Source organism: Equus caballus, chromosome 29 (genome assembly GCF_041296265.1).
Source record: "Equus caballus isolate H_3958 breed thoroughbred chromosome 29, TB-T2T, whole genome shotgun sequence".
Classification (NCBI taxonomy): Eukaryota; Metazoa; Chordata; class Mammalia; order Perissodactyla; family Equidae; genus Equus; species Equus caballus.
The window spans coordinates 38350322-38374223 of NC_091712.1; the positions used below are offsets into that span (position 1 = coordinate 38350322).

Below are 23902 nucleotides of genomic sequence, written 5' to 3' on the forward strand. Positions count from 1 at the left end.
GAGACGGCAGTGATGCACCTACAAGCCGAGGATTGCCGGCAGCCATCGGAAGCTGGGAGAGAGCACAAGTTATGTCAGCCCTAGCAAACTAATACAGCGAGGTTGATGCACTCATGGATTTAAGAGGAACCTGCAGATTTTAATGTATGGTGGATGCTTTTTATCTGTTGTTCACAGAATGGAAATAGACTCAGGGAGGAGCTGGTGGACGTGGGATGGAACAGAATCAGAGAATGAGAAATGGGTAAACGAGGAGGAGTGGACGGAAGGACAAAACCCTGGAGGTGTGGAATGGGATGCAGAAGAGCGAGCGGCTCAGGGAAGGGAGGAGCTGCCCGTCCTGAGCCCTGAGACCAGGATCACTGATAATAGCCATGATCACAGACTTTCATGCGCTTACAATGAGCCAGGCCGGACTGTAGGCACTTCATGTATGCTGACTCACTGAATCCTTCCCACCACCCTGCGAGGCGGGTGCTGCTATTTTCCCAGCTTCGAAGGTGAGGCACACAGAGGTTAAGCAGCTTATCCATGATCCCACACTAGTGATTGACTGAGCCAGCATCGAACCAGGCACTCTGGGTCAGATCTCCCTACCAAACAGCTGTTCCCCGCTGCCTTAGTCTCTCTAAAACAGATACATGAACCTAAAACTGCTCTTAAAAAAAAAAGTCTTTAAAAACTTTAAAAAAAGGGGCTGGCCCGGTGGTGCAGCAGTTAAGTTCACACATTCTGCTTCGTCAGCCCTGGGTTCACTGGTTCAGATCCTGGGTGCGGATGTGGCACCGCTTGGCAAGCCGTGCTGTGGTAGGTGTCCCACATATAAAGTGGAGGAAGATGGGCACGGATGTTAGCTCAGGGCCAGTCTTCCTCAGCAAAAAGAGGAGGATTGGTGGCAGATGTTAGCTCAGGGCTAATCTTCCACACACACACAAAAAACTTAAAAGAACCCAAAAATCGTAGCTTGAATCTAATCATGGAAACATCAGACAAAGCCAAATGAAGGACATTCTTCCAAATAACTGGCCTGTACTCTTAAAAAATAACAAGGTCAAGAAACACAAAGAAAATCTGAGAAACTCTTCCAGATTAAAGGCAGTTCAAAAAAACAAGAAAATTCAGCGTCATATGTGACCCTGGATTGGATCCTGGACTGTGAAGAAATAAACAGCCATCATTTAGAGGCAACTAACAATGTTTGAATATGTATGGACTCTAAATCAGGCATAGTATTGTATCAGTGTTAAAATTCCTGATCTTGGGGCTGGCCCCGTGGCCGAGTGGTTAAGTTCACGCACTCCGCTGCAGGCGGCCCAGTGTTTCATTGGTTCGAATCCTGGGCGCGGACATGACACTGCTCATCAAACCACGCTGAGGCAGCGTCCCACATGCCACAACTAGAAGGACCCACAACGAAGAATATACAACTATGTACCGGGGGGCTTTGGGGAGGAAAAGGAAAAAATAAAAATCTTAAAAAAAAAAAAAAAATTCCTGATCTTGATAACCATATTATCATTCAGGACAAGGTCTTTGTTCTTAGAAAATGTGCCATGAAGCATTTGAGGGTAAAAGGGCATGATGGTATCTCCAAAAGACCCTCAAAAAGTTCAGAGAGAGAGAGAGTCTGATAAAGTAAATGGCACACAATGTCAACAAGGATTCTGGGTAAAATGCATGTGGGTAAACAAGACTCCCCATATTATTCCTGTAACTTTTTTTGTAATTTTGAAATTATATCAAAATTAAAAGTTGCTCCAAAAATAGGGGCTGGCCTCATGGTGTAGTGGTTAAATTCACATGCTCAGCTTTGGCAGCCTGGGGTTCGTAGGTTTGGATCACGGGTGAGGACCTAGCACCACTCGCCAAGCCATGCTGTGGTGGCATCCCATGTAGAAGAGAGGAAGACTGGCAGCAGATGTTAGCTCAGGGCCAATCTTCCTCACCAAAAAAAAAAAAAAAAAAAGTTACTCCAAAAATACATCTCGCAGAGAGAGGGGGGAAAAAGCAGATATGCATTATATTATTGTATCCTTCTGCTCTCTCTTCTAGTAAAATGATGTCTAGGTGCCAGTTCAGCTTTGCCGAATCACCATGGTTCTGTCCAGCTGAGCTGGATGAGTTTAAGGGATAAACATGCCATCCCAATGGAGCCGGTCGCGACGTGGAACATCTTTAGGGGTGAGTCACTTCCTGCATCTCCACCTCCCATCTTGCCTATCGCCTCGTGCACCTCTGTGGCGCTCTGCCCGTTTTGAGGAGCTGAACCTCTGTTGAGTTAAAATGTTGGTAATTACGAGAACAATACTAATGACCAAAAGAGTCATTGGCCACCTGCAAAATGAACATTTTCCCCGGGACCAATGCCCGGGACTCTTATTCTGGCATCTTGAAATGATCGTCTCAATTGCTTCCACAAATGATTTCTTTGGTGAGGAAAAAAATTCCCATGGAAGCCATCAGGATCAAAGTCGTCATTTCTGAGCTTTGCAGCAAGCGGGGCTGGCGAGGGGACAAAACAAACAGAGCGAGTCCAAGATAGAAGGCAAGGGCGCAAAGGCCGTTGGCGCTCTCATTTTTCTACTCTTCTGGGTAATTCGTTTATAGGTCAGAAATATTCACGGAGAACTGCAGTCCGTTTATAGAGGGCGATTCATGTGTTTGGCTTTTGAGCTTCTAGAAACTGGGGGTGGGGGGTGGGGGGGATGGGAGGTAGGAGTAGGGAGTAGCACACCTGCATCCTCCAGACACCTTCAAATCTACTCCCCTGTCTCTTCTCAGCTCCATCAATGCTTCCTCAGGGAAGCCCTCGCTGACTCCTCAATTAGGTAAATATCTCCATTATTCTGCAGCAAGCCCAGATGTTCCAAACACAGCATCCGCAGCCAGGCTCCTGGGCTCCTTGTCTGCCGGCGCCACATCCTAGCTGTGCTGCCTTGAGCAGTGGTGCAAGCCCAAGTGACTTAACTTCTCTGTGCTTCGGTGTTCTCATCTGTAAAATGAAATCAGTACAACAATTCCCGCCCAGGGTTGTTTGGGGTATTACATTAACATTTGAAAAGATCTTAAAACAGCGGCTGGCATGTCATAAGTACCTTAAAGACATTTGTTGAATAAAATAAGATACAACTTGGTGGTGCCATCTATCCTCTACTCCATATCACTTGAAATAGTTGCAATGGTGCACTTTTTATGAGCGTTTGATAATGCCGGCTCTCCCCCAAATTTATGGACAAGGCAGTGTTCATATTTCTCACAAGTGTATTTCCAGCATCTGGGGCAGCACCTGGCACAGAGTAGAGAATCTTTGTGAAATGAATCAATCAATGAATGAATCAGTCATGAAGCCTTTTCTACACCTGAGGTCGTGGGATGATGAACACCTTAGAGGGAGAAATGACCAGGGACACGAAGGATCAAGGACGTGCAACAGAACAGATGGTGCGAAGGGAGAAGGGACATAGAAAGGGGGAGTGGAGGATGTGGCCATCATTGTCCTGTTCTAGAATTGTGTCCAGGGTTAGTTCTTTAATGCTCCTATCGTGGGAGTGTCGTTTACTATATGAATGTGCCAAACAGACTGGGAAGATGTCTGGTCAGTCTGGGTGTAGTGAAGAATCCAGAATTTCTATGTGGAGCACGTCTCAAGGGGATGGACCGCCACCGTGGGGAACTTGAAAGCGCCCACGCATTGCACTTCATGGATGCCTGTGTAATTGTCAACTGTTCCCGTCGCAACACAGGGAGCATGACAGAGACGGCTGAGTCCCCCTTCGCCACCTCTTGGCACGGCCACCAAACCCAGAAATCCTTTTCTGTAGCGGCCTACTCAGATTTCGGAATCGGGGGTCTCTTAAAATCAGTGTGGCCACATGCGCTGTGAAGAAAGAAGTGCATTATCTGGAAATGTATCTTGTGGCGTGGCTTTTTGCGGAAAGGACAGAAGAGAACAAATGATTCATCAACAGATTTCAGACAATTTGGTCTCCCTCAGAAAGCCTGGAAAGAAAAGATAACAAACCAAGGGGGAAAATGAGAGGGAGAGTTTGCATGAGGAAACCTGGCCTTCTGTACCAGAAAGCTAAAGGTCTTCAGTAAGAGATGTGAAAAATGGATTGAAAATGGGGATGAATCATCTGAAATGGCATCCTTAGGAAATTGGTTTGCAGTTTCACAGGGGAAACGGGCCCCATGAAATGACTACAATAAGGGCTTTGATATAATAAATGTGTTTTCTTTGTGTGTGTGCCTGTGGGTTTTGAGCTTCAAATGCTGATGAAAAGTTGGTCATGGTTATATAATATCTACTCCAGGGTATGACGCTTGAAACACAAGGTTACTAGCCCTTTGGGACTCATTATATGCAGGAAATTCTTTTAGGATCTAAAAAGACCAGGATTGGTGTCTTGAAAAATTCTCTCCGAAGGTCCGTCCATAACTGAGCTGAGCTCTGTGGGAACTGGAGATAAAGATGCTTTTCCAGCACCAAACCAATTAATTATCCTCCTGCGATACTGGCCTGCTCAGGCTTCTCTCTCTGCCGTTTGCCCTCGTGTCGTGGAGCCCTCCTATCCTTTCATCTTTAAGGTTGCAGATCGTTTTAAGAGTAAGTTTCCCAGGTTAGGAAACATTTCGGCATCACTGAATCTGGCTTCTGAGAATGTCTAACGATCTCTGACAGCTTTTGGGGAAGACGGTGAATATCTCAGTTTCTGAATATGACAGAGCAGCCACTGTGAGGCACTTATCAAAGGGCGTTATCAAATTAATTTATCAAATTAGCTTTCCATCAATTTGTAAAACAGTTAAACTTTTTATTGAAATATTGCACACACACACAGGAAAATGCAGAAATTGTCCACGGGCAGCTTGATGAATTTTCGCAAAGTCAACAGCACCAACGTAATGACGGCCCTGGTCAGAGGGTAGAGCGCTCACAGGACTCCAATGTCCCCCTCTGTCCTCGCCTAAGGCACAGCCACATCCTCCTCCCTACTGAAAAAACTACAGTCTCCTGACTTTTGTCATCATCAAATAGTTTTGCTTAATTTTAAACTTTATGTAGATGGAATCCCAAAGCATGTGGCCTTCTCTGTCTGAGTTGTTTCTTTCAACTTTGTGAGATTTTTTCAAGTTGTTGCATTTACCTGAGTTGGTGCATTTTTGATCTTATGAGTGCTTTTTATGACTATCCTACTCTTTATTCACTCATTCTACTGTGGGTGAACAGTTAGGTTGTTTTCAGCTCTGGGCTATGGGGAATGGTATTTCTAAGAACATTCTTATACATGTCTTTTGGGGCACGAATCTACATTTCTATCCCTAGGAGTGGCATTCCTGGATCCTAAAGTATATAGAGCTTTATTAGATAATGCCAATCTTATTTCCATTGGGGCTGAACCAATTTACACCCCACAGCAGTGTGTGAAAATTCCAGTGGCTCCATGTTTTCACGAAAACTTTTTTTTTTTTTTGAGGAAGATTAACCCTGAGCTAACATCTGCTGCCAATCCTCCTCTTTTTGCTGAGGAAGACTGGCCCTGAGCTAACATCTGTGCCCATCTTCCTCTACTTTATACGTGGGACACCTGCCACAGCATGGCTTGACAAGCAGTGCCATGTCCACACCCGGGAACCGAACCAGCAAAGCCTGGGCTGCCGAAATGGAACATACGAATTTAACCGCTTTGCCACCCTGCCAGCCTGACGAAAATATTTCTATTGTCTGTCATGTTGATGGCAGCAATTCTGGTGAACAGGTGTGTCTCACTGTGATTTTCATTTGCATTTCCTTGATGACTAATTATGTCGAAGACCTTTTTTATGCCCTTATTGGCTATTTGCATATCTTCTTTGTAAAATTTCTGTTCAAGCCTTTTGCCCATCTTTTCATTGGGATGACTGTCTCATGGATTTATTTTTAGGAACTACTTTACGTATTCTAGGATACAAATCTTTGGTTGGATATATGTATTTCAAATGTCTTTTCCCACTCTATGGCTTGCCTGTTAACAATCTTAGTGTCTTTTGATGAATATGCTTTCTGATTTTAATTTCATTTATTTTTTTAAAGTCACTTTTTAATTTTTTTCTATGCTAGTTTCCATATCCCATGGGGTTTTAACCGTACTGACTTTGGTATCTTCCAGACGCTTTCTTAATTGTAATGCAGTCCAATGTAACAATCTTTTCTTTATCATCAGGGCTTTCATATAATATAATGAAGAACAAATAATCCCCTTCCTCTCACTCCCCCCAAATTCACCATTCTGGAAAACATGGGCAAGTCCCTTCACCAAATTCTTTTTTTTTTTATTCCTGAGGAAGATTTGCCCTGAGCTAACATCTGCTGCCAATCTTCCTCTTTTTTTTGTGTGTATGTGAATCCCCACCACAGCATGGCCACTAATAGATGAGTGGTACAGGTCTGTGCTGGGGATCCGAACGCCAGGCTGCCAAAGCTGAGCACACCGAACTTAACCACTAGGCCACTGGGGCTCCCCTCAAATTCTGAATTGTGTATGTGACCAGTTTCTCACTAATGGAGGGACCAGTATATGCCAAGCAAATGCCATTGATTAGAAAAGAAGATGAGCAGCATTTGCTGCAGTGAAGGAGGCAACAGCATGGTATCAGAGGAAAGTGGGGTTCAGAGACAAACCAAATGGGGTGTATGCCCTTTAAAAAACCATTACCATTTGCATGGGTGAGGTGTAATTAAAATGGACACGCAGGCCTACCCAGAAGGCAAAATGAGAATAGGTCAAGGGAGTGGGGATGAGGCGTGGGATGAGTTTGGGAAGTGTCCTCTTTCGGCTTGATAGAGACCCGTTTGCCTGGGTGAGCACTGTCTATCCACCTGCACACCTGAGCCCCTTTGCACACGGCCTGACTCAGGAGGCAGCCACAGCACGGTGCAGGGACTAGTTCACCGTCTCGAGGGGCCAGCCCTGGCTTGCATTGGTATTCGATTTGCCCAAGTCTTGTTGGCTGTGTCCTTCCATCTGGATTTACTCCTCTGTGCTTTGCACAAAACAGGTACATAACACTTACGTGTTGCTGTTCTTTGTGGTCCATCAGTGTTAATAAACACTGGCATCCCATTAAATAAAATCAGTTCAGTAAAAAGTTATCAAGTACTTGCAGTGTGGAAGGTACTGCAGGAGAGTCAAACAATGATTAGACCAGACCCCTGAGCTAAGGTAGTTGAGTCTAACATTTGAACTTTTTTTCATTGCATTGAATTTTTAAAGTATCTTAGTAGATATTAAAGTTTATAAACAACAACAAAAAAATAAAGCTAAGTGGGGCGAAACTCCACATAACGAATCAGTGGCAGAATCCTGGTCAGAAATTAAGGTTTCCCGTCCTGGGTCCTGACTTCTGCTGTGACCCCTCTGATGGTCCAGTGCTACGCTGTGCAAATGTTATCCCAGCCGACCGTGGTACCAGCATCATCTTCCCTCCTAGGACACGAGCTATGCCCTACAGCTCTCTTTTTGCTTCGCTCTGTATGACTGTTCTTAGCTCATGGCACCTTACATGAATGAGAGTCTTCTCTCATAAAATGCTACCGGATACAGTTGCGGGCTGTATGTTTCATTAAATCCCGTCTGAATTACGGGCTTTTCTTCGGAGAGGCATGGCAGGGGAAGAAAGCCATGTTGCCACACTTAGCTGTCTCTGAAGCATCTGAAAGGGGGTGCAGACTCAATTCAATGTTTCAGTTCTCAAAAGCCCGGTTTCCGCATCATGTGGGAATCCATCTATCATTGGCATTTTCAACATGTTCAAAGACCATGTCGATTTGTTCAGACAGACCACTGGTCCCCAGAGTGGAGTGTGTACACCCCGGGAAGTTTACAAGACTATGCCCAGGGCCGCAGGGAGAACTTATTAAAACTCGTATTTCTATTTTCATCTCATCCCTTCAAAATGTCTATTCCTGCATATGTTCTATAACATATATATTATTTCATATCCACATACAAGTACACATACACACATATACCTTATGTATACACTTTAAAGTACATGTTTTGGGTAGTCTGTACTCAATTTAATTTAGTTAATGAATGCACAGTCAGTAAAGTTTAGAGACCACTGTCAAAGACTGTGATTAAAATAATCAATCACTAGACAGACAAACAGGATGGTTGATCTTGACCATGAAGCATGGTAGAAAAAGCCTGAGATTTGAAGTCAAACCAAACTTAATTATTAGCCAAGTTATATCTTTTTATTTTAATCTGCTCTCATGTGTCTGCATCAAGGTGACATCATCACAAATGCCACTGAGAAACAAACTCCCACAGGTACTTTTCTTGGGTCTTTTGAGTGAGGCATCCAGAGTGGTCCGGTATATTAGAAAATAAAGATTTATAATAAGGCAGTGGCTGAATGACAAGCTGCTCAGTTGTACGGCTTTTGCATACCGAGTGAGGGCCAGTCACATTCTATGAGGAAAAGTGTCCTCCGAGTATTTCCACATGTTTTTAACGAGACTCAGACATCTAGGTCTCTTTACTCAATAACTGCCAGGACATAAGAATTGGAGTGTCCAGGGGCTGGTTCTAAACCATTTAAAGTTACTCCCCATCTCAGCAGTCATGAGCCATCCTCCACCGCTGCAATTCTCAGTCCTGACATCCTCAGAGTGGCAGATGCTGGTTCCAGTGTGCCTCATGAGAAACAGCACACTGGGCAGAGAACCTAGCTCTTGGTGACAGGTATAGGCATTCGCAAATAAATATCCTCTTTCTCCACGGGTCCTCAGAGGTCCATCCAAGGAGCACAAATTCAAAAGCTCCCATTGGTGAAATCAGGAAGACGGACTTTCTTTTGCAATGACTAATTTGTCCATCTTTAGCCACCCAGCTTCAATTCCTGAGGCTCAGGTGTCTTTCTCCTTTACACCTCTAGCCCTATCTCTTGAACACTGATGTTGACACTTAGATTAGATGGAATCAAGATGAGGTAAGCTGTTAGACAGCATGGATAACCTGGATGGCGTGTAATCCACGAAATGGAGGAGGTTATTTAAGTAATGAATTGCCAGTAATGCACTTGAGGCAGAGAGCAATTCTGTGTGATTTCAGACTCCGAACTGCAAAATACTTAGGGAGACCTCAAATTTGGCCACACGCTGGAGTCTTAGGTTATACAGTCCTGCTCATTGTGTACACGCCACATGATTTTCTGGGTTTCAATGTTGCCTGTTGGCGAATGATCAAAGGCCTGTTGATTGGGAAATAAAATTCACTTTGATGGCCCCAAAGGGACTCTTGTATGGACTTAATGTTTCCAATGGCTTTTTCAGTGACTTTGTCACTCACAACACAGTTTTTTTCTGTGCGAAATATGCAAAGATGCATATTTTGTCTGAAATTTCAAACCAGAAGACAAGTGAAAGAGGATTCTTTCAGATTAGAGTTTCTTAAAAACTACATGAGGATAAAAAGGACCAAAAAGGTTTTTAAGGGCCAATACGTGTTCACAGTGAGGGAAGAACAACGACTACATTCATGACATGGGGTTCCTGTTTTGACTTGTATTCCTAAGGTTAATGGTTTTCCTAACTTTACGTCAGTGCTATTCATGATTTCCAGTAAAGGAAGGCGAGCATCAAGTCACAGTCTTTTTGAATTCCACAAGCCTGGCGCTTCACCCAAGGACAAAGGTGTTCAAATACACTTCGTAGGTGTAGGCAGTCAGATCCTTCTCAGAGAATGAGAGTGACGCAGGAAAACGATACTTGCAGGGCTGGCCCAGGGGTGTAGTGGTTAAGTTCACGCACTCCACTTCGCTGGCCCAGGGTTTGTGGGTTCATATCCTGGGCGCGGATCTACACACCACCCATCAAGCCACGCTGTGGCAGCACCCCACATATAAAATAGAGGAAGACTGGCACAGACGTTAGCTCAGGGCCAATCTTCCTCACCAAAAAACTACACTTGCAATTTGTTAAGTGAGCACCCACGTCTCAGCAATCCTGGTCTCTTCTTGACTCTGTCCCTGATGGTTACGTAGTCAATAAATGCATAGTAAGCTGATGAGATAGGAGAAAGTGCTTTGATTTTAATTTTTTTAGATATATAAAAGAGGAAAATATCCCTAGCAAGTAAGAAAATTGAGAGTCCCAGGGCCCTGTGTGACAGAACACCTCACACATTTGGATGTAGGGTCTTAGTGTTGTCTATTGCAGGCAAAGCTGTAATGTGATTTTGTGTAAAAAGCCGCAGCACAGAAATCAGTGAGGGTTCCCATATCTAGGCACCGTTATTGGCCACTTCATTCTGCATCATTGTCTGCAGATTTCCTCCGAAGTATAGGTTCATGGGCACTCCTGTCCCTAGGGACATTTCCCAAAAACCTTTCCCAGCAGAACCTACATGTGTGGGAAACCAAGTTCGTGTTACGGGAACCTGAGAGGCCATCATCCATATTTTACATTCTAAGTGTCATATCTTGCTAACCTCTCTTTGGGGTCAATTCATGCAACTTCTGAGCAATTTCCTGTTTGTCACAAGTCAGTAACTCCATAATGTGTGATCATTCCTAGTTGTCTTAAAATGACAGCAATACTAATATTGTCATGTTGTTTTTAATAGAGACGTTATCTGTGTGTGCAGCATTTCCATTCACAGCTCTGCTGCCCTTAATCTGCTCCTTCCTTAATTTGCTCATTCATCAAAAGTTTCCCCTGATGATTTGTCATCTGTGCCACTTAGGTCTGCCACAAGTGATTTAAGAATAGCTCTGGAGAGTTTCAAGAGAATGCTGACAGCTAAATACAACAGTGTGATACGTGCATTAGGATCTCAGGATGTGTACCAGGTGTGTACATTCGGTCATATGCTTTATAAGATTAAAAAGAGGAATTATAATTTCCGAGTATGTTAGATTAGCAAACAGTCAAAAATCACGGCTTCTGTGCCTGCCTTCCCCATTGCTGGCCTGGTCGATCCAAGACACATTCAGCAGAAACCCAAGTGGAATGTTATCCCTTCATGGCGGCTTATTGCAGAAATTTCCTACCCTCTCCCTTGTTGTCTCCTACAATATGGAATGGAGCAAGGATGAGAGCTGGACACCCCAAACCTTCAAAGACTGTGCCAACTCCCTTGCTGCTAATAGAACTCTGTTGATGAAGGAGTTTAGCAAAAAATCTTGGCAAAATGGTATGATAGATTATATAATTGTTACCCTTTGAGAATCCATCTTGTAGGGGGTACAGCTTATCCCAGTAGGAAACTAAACCCCAGAGTGGTGACTACTATGAAGCTGGACTAAGTTTCAGAGGTCAGTTACGCTGTGGACGGAAGGCTGAGACCCAGGAAGTAGGTGACTTCCCCAAGGTCATTCAATAAGTTAGGGAGGAAACCAGGAGGCAGAATGGAAATTTCTGACTTGAGTCCACTCTACCAGGTTGCCTCTTTGTCCTGCACATTTCTTCATTTTATAAATGTTTAAAACTTTTTGTCAACTTTATCCATGTAGGTAACTCTGTTGGATGGTGTGGCACAGTGTATGGTGGTTAAAGATGGGGTTCTATATTTGGACAAGCTAGGTTTCAATTATGGGCCCCTACTTCTTTGCTCTGTGACTTAAAATCTTCAAACTTCATTTATCTCTAAAATGAGTGTTGTGAGTTCTAAATAGTTTTATGCATGCCTACCATGGTGCCTGGGACATCTGATTTTTTTTTTAGATGGAATTTGTAGAGGGTCGACAAATAAAATATCTTTCCGAAATATTTGCTCTGAATAGACATGGTATTTAGCGACCTTTTTATTTTCCAGCTGGGAAGTGTAGAGAGATGCTGAGTAATGTTCTCTGACCTTAAATATCATCTAAAAACATCTAAAGTCCAGATATTTCAAGTTCTAGTTCTTTGTATGTCTACAAGTACCAACATTCTTGCGTGCTTTCTGTTTCTGTAAATACCCCAGTGCATCAGAGTTTGAGACGCAGATGGGACCTCTGCGCCTCTCTATATGGGGAGGCAGGAGAGACTAATGGTTGAAGAAATGCATTTTGATGTTAGGTGGTCTGGTTTCAAGTCTCATCTCTAGAAGCCTAGAACGTGCTTCTGAAACTCTAAGCCTCAGTTTCCCCATGTAAAAAATGTAGCTAATAATATAATCTACCTTATGGAGTTGTGGTGATCATGAAATGAGTGAATAGATAGAAAGCATGTCACTTGGTACCTGGCACACACAAAGTCTTCCAAAAATGGTAGCCATCAGGATTACTATCTATTCCAGCTCCTTGATTCTTCAACTATTATAACCACAGCCCAGAGGACTTCAGCAATTTGCCAAAGACCACACAGCCAGTTAGTGGTAAAACCAGAGCCATAATCCAGATTTCCTGCCTATGAATAGGGGATTTATTACTGCCTCTGGTCCAAAAAAAAATCAGCCTAAAAATATGGTATAATTAATCTATAATTAATTCTCAAAGAGCAGTGATCTCTCTTGATTTTGAAGAGTACTACAAAATGCAGGGGAGTGCCACAAGTTGGAAATGTTTTTCTTGAGCTTGCATAATGCCTGAGAACCTTCCTCAGAGGCTTCAACCACGTGAATTAGAGAACTGGGCTACAGGAGGCCCAAAGATATTAAATAATATTACAGTGTAATGTCCCGTCTCGGGAATCTTGGCTCTAAGAAGAAATAAAGCGTCTCTGGTTGATAAGAAGATGGAGCCTCATGAGAGAACTATAAGTTGAATTCCATACAGCCAAGGCTTACGAATTCATAGTTATAAAGAGTCTCTGAAGGGTGGAAGAGGAGAAACGTTTCACTTTCTTGTATATCAAAATAGTGGTTGTCTCCAAAACGGTAAAGTTCCATGATTCATGACACTGCCATAAGACAGAGCTGCATAGAAAGAACAGAATTTGCTTAATTAATGGGACTCGTGATCCTAAGATATCATTGGGCCATCTGTTGTCATAGGAGATGGTCTGGACCAGTAGTGTGCTACAGCCACCTTGCACTGGTTTGTGACAACTGATGGGGACCATCTCTTCCCTATCTGTATTCAGTGACATCTAGTTGGTCACTTGAAATTAATGGTGGGAGAACTTACACCATGGAAATTGGCCAATGCCAGGGGCTTTTCCCCCACACCACTGAGGCTACTTTATTTTTATTGCTTTCCCTGCTCAAACTATCCTGGTCCAGTAGGAGAGAGAAAGAAAGAGAAACAGGGAGGGAACCACTCTGTTTTAATATTAGTCCAGCACTATTCAGGGGTTGTAATTCAGGGATGGCTTTTGAAAGTGTGCTCCCTGAAATGGATTCTGAAAAATCTTTCCAAAGTTGAATTCTCTGTGGTTTATTCATCTTCTCTAAAACAGAACAACAAAACACCAAGAGTAAATCATATTGTGGGAAAAAGAAATGCTAGCCGGTAAAATATAAAAGGCTCAGATATCAAAGTTAGAAATGGAAAACGCTGTGTCAGGGGAAGTTTTTTTGGATTTCTGCCCTTTGGGGGCATTGAAATCTGGGGAGAGTAATGGAGCAGGGACGACCCACAGTCTCGTCATTTAGATTACAGGCTTCTGGGGTTTAGAAGAGGCTCAGTGAATAATACATCGTGCCCCACTCTCATGTGGAATGGGCTAGACAGAGTCACAGGAGTCATGCAGATGGAGATTCAAACGTCTCCTTCACCACTCACACAGAGGCGAAGCGAGCGTCAGCTGGTTTTGCTAACTCTCTGAGCTTATAGCCCAGGGCCCTCTAGGACCAGGTCAACCAGGACCCCATCTCTTATCAACAGAGTGATTAGGAATTGCCTTTCAGAAAATCTGCAAAGTCATGTAGCCAAAGCATGCACACAAGAGGAAATCTGGACCTGAGATGACAGTGGAACCAAAGATCCTCCTCCCCATGGAACCAAAGGACCGGCACATGACCAGCGCTGAAAAGCCAGACTCTTATCAGAAGCGAGGGGGTCCTTCATTCAGGAACATCTGGTGTTAAAATTCCTTCCCCACCTCATCATAAACGTTTAGAAAACTCACCGATCGAAACCTGTTCCACCAGCGTTTCCTTGTGCCAGCCTGTTCTCCCTAACCTCTTAAATTTCACCCCAAATCCTGAGTCGGAGAGATAGATCTGAGGGCACACACCCCCGTCTCCCTGCAGACTGATCCTGCAGAATAAAGCTGATCTCTTTTCCCAAAGGCTGATGCTGTAATTAATTGGCTTTTTATGCGCTTTGGGCAAGAGAACCCCAATTTTGTGCGGTAACGAGCTCACCTGCTCAGATTCCCGCTGGAACAGCTTGGGCCTCTCACCAAGCACAGAGGAGCAGAAAAGAGTTTTGCTTCCTGTGGACCACTGGGTTCCCTAAAGTGGGAAGAACTGAGCCAGAAGGCCCAGTGCCTTCTCCCAAACTCTGCTCAAACAGATACGCCATTAATCTTTTCTTAGAAAGAAGTAAGAGACAGGGAGAGGATGCTACTCAGTGGACTGTCCCTCTCTGTATAATAAAACATGAGGAGTGAGGAACAAGTGTCCCCTTCACCCCCACTGTCCCCTGAGGAGAAATGTGATGAGTGTTAAGAGCTCAGGTTCTGGAGACAGAGAGCCCCAGGTTCAGATCCTCACCCATGACTCCCCATTATTGACCACACATGGGTTACACACACTCGCTGGGCCTCAGCTTCCACATCCGAAAACTGGGTTGGTTATAAGGCTGCTGTGAGATTCAGTGAGGTACTGATTGCGTGGGAAGCACTCAACACAGTGTCTGGCGAATGGCAAGTACCCACGACATGTTAGCTATTATGAGAATTGCTGTATACTGTACATGGCAGGCTCCCTTTGGACAAGACAAGGGGTAGCATAGCTAGTCATCGAGGCAGCTTGTTGAGGCTGCCTGACCAGTTTCTAAAGAAAAGGATGAAATTCTACATCAACTTTGAATCAAGGTTGACAAATCCCATGATGATTAGGGAAGAGTAACCACCAGTGTCTTTTTCTGTGGGGCCCACTGCCTTGGAGTTGGAGAATATGACATTATCTCCAAGGTCAACGTGTCCTTAACGCTAGGTTTCAGTAGGAGGTGGACACTCAGCAAGTCGGATTGTTCTAGAGCCTGAAGCTCTCATCGAGAAGCCCACCCTTCAACTTTCCACCTGTCTCAGCCCGGGCAGTGGGTAATGGAACACCAGTCCGAGCAAGAAGGAGGAGGAACATACCTTCATATCTGATGCACCTTGAGGCTTACAGGTCAGTGCTGCAGGAGGATTCTATACTGAGTGTATGTTTTCTTTTTTAAAATCTTGAAGACCTTATTCCTTGTAGCTTAATAGTGACAAACTTAATTATTAAAAAAATATAATTTAACCTTATGTACCTAACTTACCCCCCCCCCATCATTTGAAATTGGAGAAACATGGGCTCAAACCTCCAATTAAAAGATGTGTGACTGTGGGCAAGTTAGCCCTTTTGAGACCCGATTGTTCCCCTCTGTAAAATGGGATAACAGCATCTTCCGTGAAGGGTTGAGGATTCAAGGAGATGGAATATATGAAAGCCTTGGACACTCTAATTCATCAGTTGTCCCTGTTTCTCCCTTCTGTCAAGTCCGGGTCAGCCCCTCGGGTGAAGGGAGCCCTCTTAAAGAGTGTTTGGATCAAGCACTTCACTGGCCTTAGAATGGAGAATAACCTTGTAGGGTCCACGTGTTAATTTTCTAACAACAGGCAAAACGTGATTACATCAAATGTCATACCGTAGTGTGACTGTTCTGACAAAAGGCATGGAAAGCAAATAGCTAGACATCGTATCCCTAGGGAAAAAACCATTTAGGTAGGAACTGTACAGACCACTGACAAGTATTAAGAATCAGGCTAGGGGGGCCGGCCCCACGGCTGAGTGGTTAAGATCGTGAGCTCCCCTTTGGCGGCCCAGGGTTTCGCTGGTTCCGATTCTGGGCACAGACATGGCACTGCTCATCAGGCCATGCTGAGGCGGTGTCCCACATAGCACAACCAGAGGGACCTACAACTAGAATATACAACTATGTACTGGGGGATCTTTGGGGAGAAGAAGAAGTGTGGAACAGAGAAGAAGATTGGCAACGGTTGTTAGCTCAGGTGCCAATCTTTAAAAAAAAAAAAATCAGGCCAGGGGAGCATCTCAAGATAATAGTATCTATGACACTGATAAAGCTGTGGCTGACGTTTTTTTTTTTTAACGGAGGAAACAAAGAAAAACAGTAGTCCAAAATGATGTTTTAAGTTTAACCATTGCCTTCATTTCATCTGTGAATCCATAGTCCCATTTTCCACATCTTACAGAGTGTAGGTTGTGTAAGATGATGATGGTTTTATCACAAAATGTTAGCAAAATACCCCATAGGCGTAATGAAAACAATTGTCATCTATCTGGCCTGAGTTAAAGCAGATGAGTTGTGAACACAGGCATTTCTGAAGGGTAGATTCAGAATGCTTTTTAATTCTATGTTTGCCAAGGAAAATGCCATAAAGGAGGAATAAAACTGTCTTTTAGTCATTCATATCATAATACACTTCTGCAATAAAAAGCAATCCATCTTTTGATCATGGAAGTGATTGCCTGGGTATTATTTTCAGGGCTTTGTTGAAACAAGTACCGTCTCTCTACATTAACCTTCTGGGAGAAGATGTCCTGCCCTGACAATTTGAGCCACATCTTAGAGGATCCTGTGCAATTTACACATTTCAGGTTTGCTAATGGATTCTTTATATCAAAACTGCCATAGACAGAAAATCTTTCTTTGAATTTGCATCTTGAAAGAGACGTGGAAAGAAATACGTGAAATCCTTTACAGGTACCATTAAAGAGAAGGGTCCGTTCAACTGTGGCTAAATTAAATAGAGAGCAGCTTTGAAGAGTCAGATTTGTACTTAGAAACTTAATGACAAAAGCAAAGAGGATAGCGCATTAAAATTCAAATTTCTTTTTCCTCCGGCCTTTTCAGATTAACGCCGGGGAAAATATATTGTAGGCAAAAGAGATACCCATGTATTTTAACAGGTGGTTATGCTATTACATAACAGGTAATGTAATTTCCCATTTTACCATTTGATAGTCCTGTGCTGGGATGTGCTCAGAGGAGCCCTGGGGAAGTGAGGGATGCACTGGTTCCATAACCCTTTGTCAACACAGCTGCTTTGTTTAACATTTAAATGTGGCTATTCTTAGTTAAGAAATATCCACCATAAAAGCAGCAGCAACAACAACAAAATGCTAGTTTGCTTTTCCTGTATTGCGTGGGCTCATTATGGTAGTAAAAATTGGTCCTCAAAGGTGAGCAGGTGACCGATGCTCAGAGGGAGTGGTCCACCGTCTGTGCTCGTGTTGAGCGAACTGCAGACCCAGAGCCGCATCTCGTCTGCCGCCCGCCCGCTTTAGTGAACCAAGTTCTGTGGGGACTCGGCCACGGCCGCTCGTTTCCGCGCCGTCCACAGCCGCTTTCCCACTGGGACAGCAGAGTTGAGGAGTTGCGACAGAGACAGTGCAGCCTGCAGAGCCCAAAGTCTTCACATTCTGACCCTTTCTGGAAAACGTTTGCTGAGACTGGGTCTCCGCTATCAAAATTACTGACACAAGAAGATGCTTCCTTATCACCCATAAAGTTAGGAGCAAAGCAGCGGGTTGCTCTTAACAGCATATTCCCAGAGCTTTATTACCCTCCACTGGGGCCAAAGAAAGGAGGGAAGCTTCGGAAAGGAGGTGTTAGATGGAAAAGAGAGCGTGTCGCTGCGGATGCTTTATCACAGACAGGGCTCAGGCAGCGGCAGAAATGGGGCTTTCAAGACACACTTGTCTGGGGGGGAAATGACATTTAGAGGTCCTTTAAGAAGCAAGTAGATTCTGCTAAGAAAATAAAGTTCATTTAAATGAGCTCATCCTACTTGCTTTTCCAGATAGGTGACTGCATCTTTCGTGATTTTATTTTCTTTCTTTTCTAAAGGGCAAGTGATATTTCTCTCCACAGGTTATTAAATGTGTGCCCTCGCCTCTGGGTCACTGCCTTTCAGATAAAACCATGACTGTTACTTTTCACAGTGGATTTCCTTTTCTTTATTCCATGATTAAATGGGATGCTATTTGTTAAACATATACTTGAATTCTAACTTATTGCTGTTTCATTTATTGACTCACTTGTGTATTTGATACACGTATATTCACTCATTATGCAATGTATGTAGCTATCATAGGTATTTGTTCTTTTTATCTCACTGGTTGCTTCTTCTTAATCTCCTTTGCTCATTAATCGTCATTTTCCAATCTTCTCAATGTTGAAATACCCCAAGCTAAGTCCTTGTATCTCTTCCTTATCACCCTTTTCTTTGATGATCTCATTCAGGTCTGGTTTTAAAAATCACTTATCGATGACTCACAAACTTCCATCTGCAGCCTGATCTCCTCTTTGCCCTCAACACTCCTCTACCCAACTTACTACTCAACATCTCCACGTATATTCAATGGGCATCTCAAACTTAACATTTCGGAAGCTGGAGTCACAATTGTGGTTAATTTTAAATATCAGCTTGGCTGGGCCACGGTGCCCAGATATGTGGTCAAACATTATTCTGGATGTTTCTGAGGATGTTTTTGGATGAGATTAACATTTAAATCAGTGGACTTTGAATAAAGCAGATTGCCCTCCATAATGTGGGTGGCCTCATCCAATCAGTTGAACTCCTGACTAGAACAAAAGATGGACCCTCCCCCAAGCAAGAGGGAATTTGGCAGCAGATGGCCTTCACACTTGAATTGCAGCATTGGCTCTTCTCTGGTCTTCAGCCTGCTGACCTACCCTGCAGATTTTGGACTTCTCAGCCTCCATAATCGTGTGAGCCAATTCCTCTAAATAAATCTCTTTCTATGTATACACACATCCTATTGGTTCTGTTTCTCTGGAGAACCTTAACTAAACATCAGTCGTTCCCCTCAAGTATCCTGCGGTCTTCCCTGACCCAGTTAACTGCTATTCTGTTCTTCCATTTGCCCAGGTCAAAACCCCTGGAATCATCCTTGAATCTGTTCTTTTTTTCCTATTCCATAATCAATCCACAAAATCTATTGGTTTTGCCTTCAAGATATTTCCAGAATGAGACCCCTTCTGATCTCCACCACCTTGGTCAAAGCCACTTCCACCATTCTCTTGGGTCACAGTTTCTTTTATCTAATCTCCAAGCTTCCACCCTTGCCACATATTGTTTAATCTGACAGCAGCCAGAGTGATCCGAAGAAGTTACTCCACCAATGAAAAACCTTCCAGTAATTTCGATCTCACTCAGAATAAGACCTGACCTTCTTACAATGTCCAGCAAGGCTCTACATGTTCTGAACCCAGTTCCCTCTCAGACCTCAGCTCTTATCACCCTCCCTTCTCTCACTCTGCCCCAGTCTAAGTGACTTGTTTGCACTTTTTACAATATTCCAAACATGGTCGTGCCTCAGGGTCTTTGAACTTGCTATTCTCAGTGCTGAGAATGCTCCTCACCCAAAGAGCCACATTTCCTTACCTCCTTCAAGAAATTGCTCAGACGTTACCTTTTTAAAGAGGCCTTCCCTGAGGACCTGATTTAAAATTGCTCCCTGCCCCTGTGGCTTGTATTCTCTATCTCCCTTCCATGCTTTATCTGCCTCTACAGCATTTATCAACTTCTAACAGACCATATAATTAGCTCCTGCTAATTCTTTACTTATATATTTTATAATAATTTACAATAATTAGAAATGTGCATTAAAATATATAAAATAGTATTTTATAATATATTATGATCCTTCTCTGCCACTCTCCTTCTATTCCTCCTCATCTCATTGAAAAATTAACTCTGTTAGGGTAGGAATTTGGTCTCTTTTGTTCATTGTATGTCGTTATGTAGACTGGTGTCTGGAACAAAGTAGCTGTTCAATAAATAAATGTCTTTAATTGCCTACTGTATGCATGGTTCTTTGTCAGAGCACTGAGACCACAAGGGCATTATAAGCTATGATTCCTTTCCTCCAATCATTGATAATTCAGTCGTGCCACCTTAAAATTTTTCTAGAACACAGCAGAGGATATTCTTCCTCATGCCTGGAGGAAAGGTGATCTAAGACATGCTCAACTGAAACAGTTAAACGTCAATGTCAGGCAACATTTGATCACATCAAGGAGATGCTAAAGGGGTTGCAGAAGGAACTGACATAGTAGGGAAAGAATTCACAAAGGAGAAGGAGCACTGGCTTTGGCTCTAAAGTACAGGGAGGATCTTAATGGACCAAAAGAGCACTTTCAAGAGAAAGGAATTGGGTAGGGAAGGAGGCAGAGCTCTCCTCCGCCTGGACTGGTCACGGGTCTGGGTGATGAGCTCCTGTATTCTTCATCTTTCTTGCTGGGGGCCATGGGGATTTAGCCTGCCCCCTTCTCTTCTTTAAAGATGCTGTTCCCTGCCAACACTACCATGACCAGCACACCCACTTAGTCCAGAGGTCCTTTCTCCATCAGACTTGCTATTTAATGGGAGACAGTTTTAGGATGGTTTATCTGACAGAGAGATGGAGCGGAGGACTGAGGTCACGGTGGGAGAGAAGAATGGATGCCAAGAGTGGTGGGCAAGTTAAACCAAGACGCACAGGGTTTGGTGATTTCTGGCTGCATGTGATTAGAAGAGGAAAAGAGATGTCATTATGGGATAGAGACGAAGGGAAGAGTGACTTACTTGTGGTTTGGAGGTATTTGTGGTTATGCATGAGACATATTAAGTTTGGGGTGACTGTGGAACAATTGAATGAAAAAGCCCTTACAGCTGATTGGCATATGGTGATGATATCTTAGGCCTGGAGTTAAGAATTTGAGTGCTTTCCAGTTAGAGGTGATACGTAGACCAATGGTAGGAGAAAGGGTAAGAATTCAGGGAAAAGAAGAGAGAAGTCAAGGATAAAGCTTTTGGGGATACCCAAAGTCTGTGGTCAAGAAGAGGAAAAGGAACCAGCAAAGAAAACAGAGAACTGGTCAGTCAAACAGGTGGAGGAAAGTCAGGACAGGTACCTAGACATCCCGTGAAGAGAGTCTGAGAGCATCAAGTGATGCTAAGAGTTTCCGGAGAACAAGAATCAAGAAATGAAACAGACCATGAGTTTTGTCAAGATAAAGCGAAGGTGTCCAGGGAAGATGTGAAAGGGTTAACTTCAGCGAAGAAGGCTGCTGATTTTTCCTCCAGAAAGGAGGGAAGGAGATTATCTTCTTGGTTGGAGAAAGTGTGACGGTAGGAAAGGAAGTGATTTTGTCAAGGATGTTTAGTCACTCAACGGCAGCAGAGGCAATTGCGCTGAGACCGCTAATACCCCATTTAGGAGGCTATTTCAGGCACAGGTGTGCGCTCCAAGGCCTGGTGCTCGGAGGTGTGATTTTTATCCTCAGCTCTAGAAATTAGAGCTAGTGCACCAGGCAACGAAGGGACGTCATTGATTTTTTTTCTCTTAGAAGCGGGGCCCCTTCCCGGCAGCTGGGAGGAAATGGAAACATGGGTCCTATCATCACGTGGAAACACCGAAAATCTCTGGTGGATTTTCTCGGCAGATGGGCATTAACATACGTATTCACACCAAATGCAAGCTAAGATGATGCATTTCGCTGACAGGTTGTCTACACTCCCTTCCCTTCCTCTCTCCAGCCTGCCTCCTTCCCCTTCTTCCTAAAGCCGTTTGCTTGCTGGAGTGGAGAAAAATGGGCTTTTGAAGGTCTCTCCCACAGAGGGACCGTGACACCTGAACATTTGTCCAAAAATATTCCAAGGGGGATCTCTTCGGAAAAAGAAAAGAGAGAACATATGTACATCCATTGTCCTGCTGCATCTTCTCCTTTGCCCGCGCCAGATGGACTGGAATTCTGTCCTATTTCATTGTTTGATTTTGGTTTGCCATCTACCACTGAAAAGCCATCTTCTCGAAAACCCACATGTGAGAAGACTTCCCTTTGACTCCGTGCCAGGCTCAGGGCTTTCCCACCCACACGCCAAATCCGGTCCTACAAATGGAGACAAGCAGTGTTGATTTTACTGATGCTTTCATGAGAAATTAGAACAAAGGATGTGTTGCACAGGAAAACTCCCTGAAGTGACCTGAAGCAATTCTCTGCCTGCCTTCCCTTCGAGTAGTTTTCCTCCCACGAGTCCTCTTTTGAGCAACCTTCCTGGTGCAGTTTCAGCTTTCGCCCCCTTCCCGGGTCATGCTCTCCCCTTCTTCATATTCCTTTTCTTAGTAGAACAATTTCACCCTCTCTGCTTCTCCAATTTGCAACCTCCTACTTAGCACCCCTCTTAACCAACCATGGGTGGTCCTTGGGCTGAATCTTCTCCAGAGGCAGAGGGTATTGTAAATACCAACTTCTGTCCTAGCTATGCTTGCATGGCACATTGACTCTCAAAATCCTTAAGGAAGGTCCATCCTTTGTTGACAGGTCTTAGTCATTGGACTTACATCAGATTTCCACTCTCATGCTGGAGCGCAAGAAGCAATCGGGAAGTTAGGGGAATATAGCCCTTGGGTTCAGGTGAAAATCATATGTTTTTGAGAAAAGCAGTCATGAAAACATAGAGTCAGAGTTTCTTGCAATGGAAAAAAAGAAGCCAAAACATTTCACTTTTAAAACTACTGGGCAAGACAGATCTAGTGGTAAGGCATGGATGTAGGATCAGTGCTTATGAAAATGATGAGTACTTGCTGTGCTATAGCAAGATTGAGCTATGAAGTAACTCGCTTGGGGAAATGCATTTTTACAGACAGTGCAGAATAAATGACTTCCATTAAACGTTCTCCTACGTACAATGCAGGGGACCCAAGGGTGTGCAGGAAGCAGAGACTAAAGTGGTTAGTGCAGATATAGTGACCACGTCTTCAAGTGACCACATCGCTAGCACACACTTACCTGCTGTGCCGACCTCAAGCTTTGCAGGTGCACATGTGTGTACGTGCTGGTGTAGAAGGTCAGTCAGTGTTCACGTCTGCGGATGCTTTTGTCCTTTTCCTGTAGCCCTGGTTTGCCCTGCAAGGTCAGGATGCCACATTTTGATCAATGTGTGAAGGAAATTTTCATTGCAACCGAGGAGACATGCAATTATGAATGTGCCTTTCAGGGGCAACAGTGAACGGACGGACTCTTCCAGTAATATTAGAGTAGTATTTTTCAACCTGTGGATGATGACATCAATCTGCTCAGTTCTAGCCACTCAAAAAGTGAACTAAAGAAGCAAATACCAGAGTGCATCCATCTAGAAGGGAGATGTGGCTTTGTGAAACTTTTATCTGTGTACAACGGGGCATGGTGTAAAATGTGGTTTTTACTAGGAGTCATGGTTGAAAAAATTTGAGAAACACTAGATAGAATACTAATCATGTGTTTACATGACCTGCAATAAATTTTGCCTTAAAAGTGTAAAATAGAGGAGCTGGCCTGGTGGCATAGTGGTTAAGTTCGCATGCTCCAATTCAGTGGCCCGGGGTTCGGTTCTCAGGTTCAGATCCCGGGCGCGGACGTACACACCGCTCATCAAGCCATGCTGTGGTGGCGTCCCACAGATAAAATAGAGGAAGATTGGCACAGATGTTAGCTCAGCGACAGTCTTCCTCACCACACACACACACAAAAAAGGTATAAAATACCGGGTATTTTTTAATGCACAAAAAAATGACTCCAGTGGGTCATGAAATGAATTTAGCAGGTCGTGACTGGCATTATTAAAAACAAACACCCACAACTAGAAGGACATGCAACTCAGATATACAACCGTGTACAGGGGGGGTTTGGGGAGATAAAAAGCAGAAAAAAAAAATATCGGAGTGCTCTTATGTAACTGCTATAAGACTTTTGTTTCTGTCATGCACATAGTTATAAACTA

The 23902-nt window shown here is 43.8% G+C and overlaps 1 long non-coding RNA gene across 2 annotated transcripts in view; it reads right to left on the bottom strand.

Annotated features, from left to right (window-relative positions):
* Positions 1-23902, bottom strand: part of LOC102148726 (uncharacterized) — a 43396-nt gene that overhangs the window by 6303 nt on the left and 13191 nt on the right. The window contains exons 5-6 of one of the 2 annotated variants that reach the window (XR_011433871.1): positions 22933-23049; positions 959-2992 (exon numbers count right to left, since the gene is read on the bottom strand). This is a non-coding gene — a long non-coding RNA (uncharacterized lncRNA). Of the gene's footprint in view, positions 1-958; positions 2993-22932; positions 23050-23902 lie in introns of those variants that run through there. The other variant, XR_011433870.1, reaches the window with a different exon arrangement.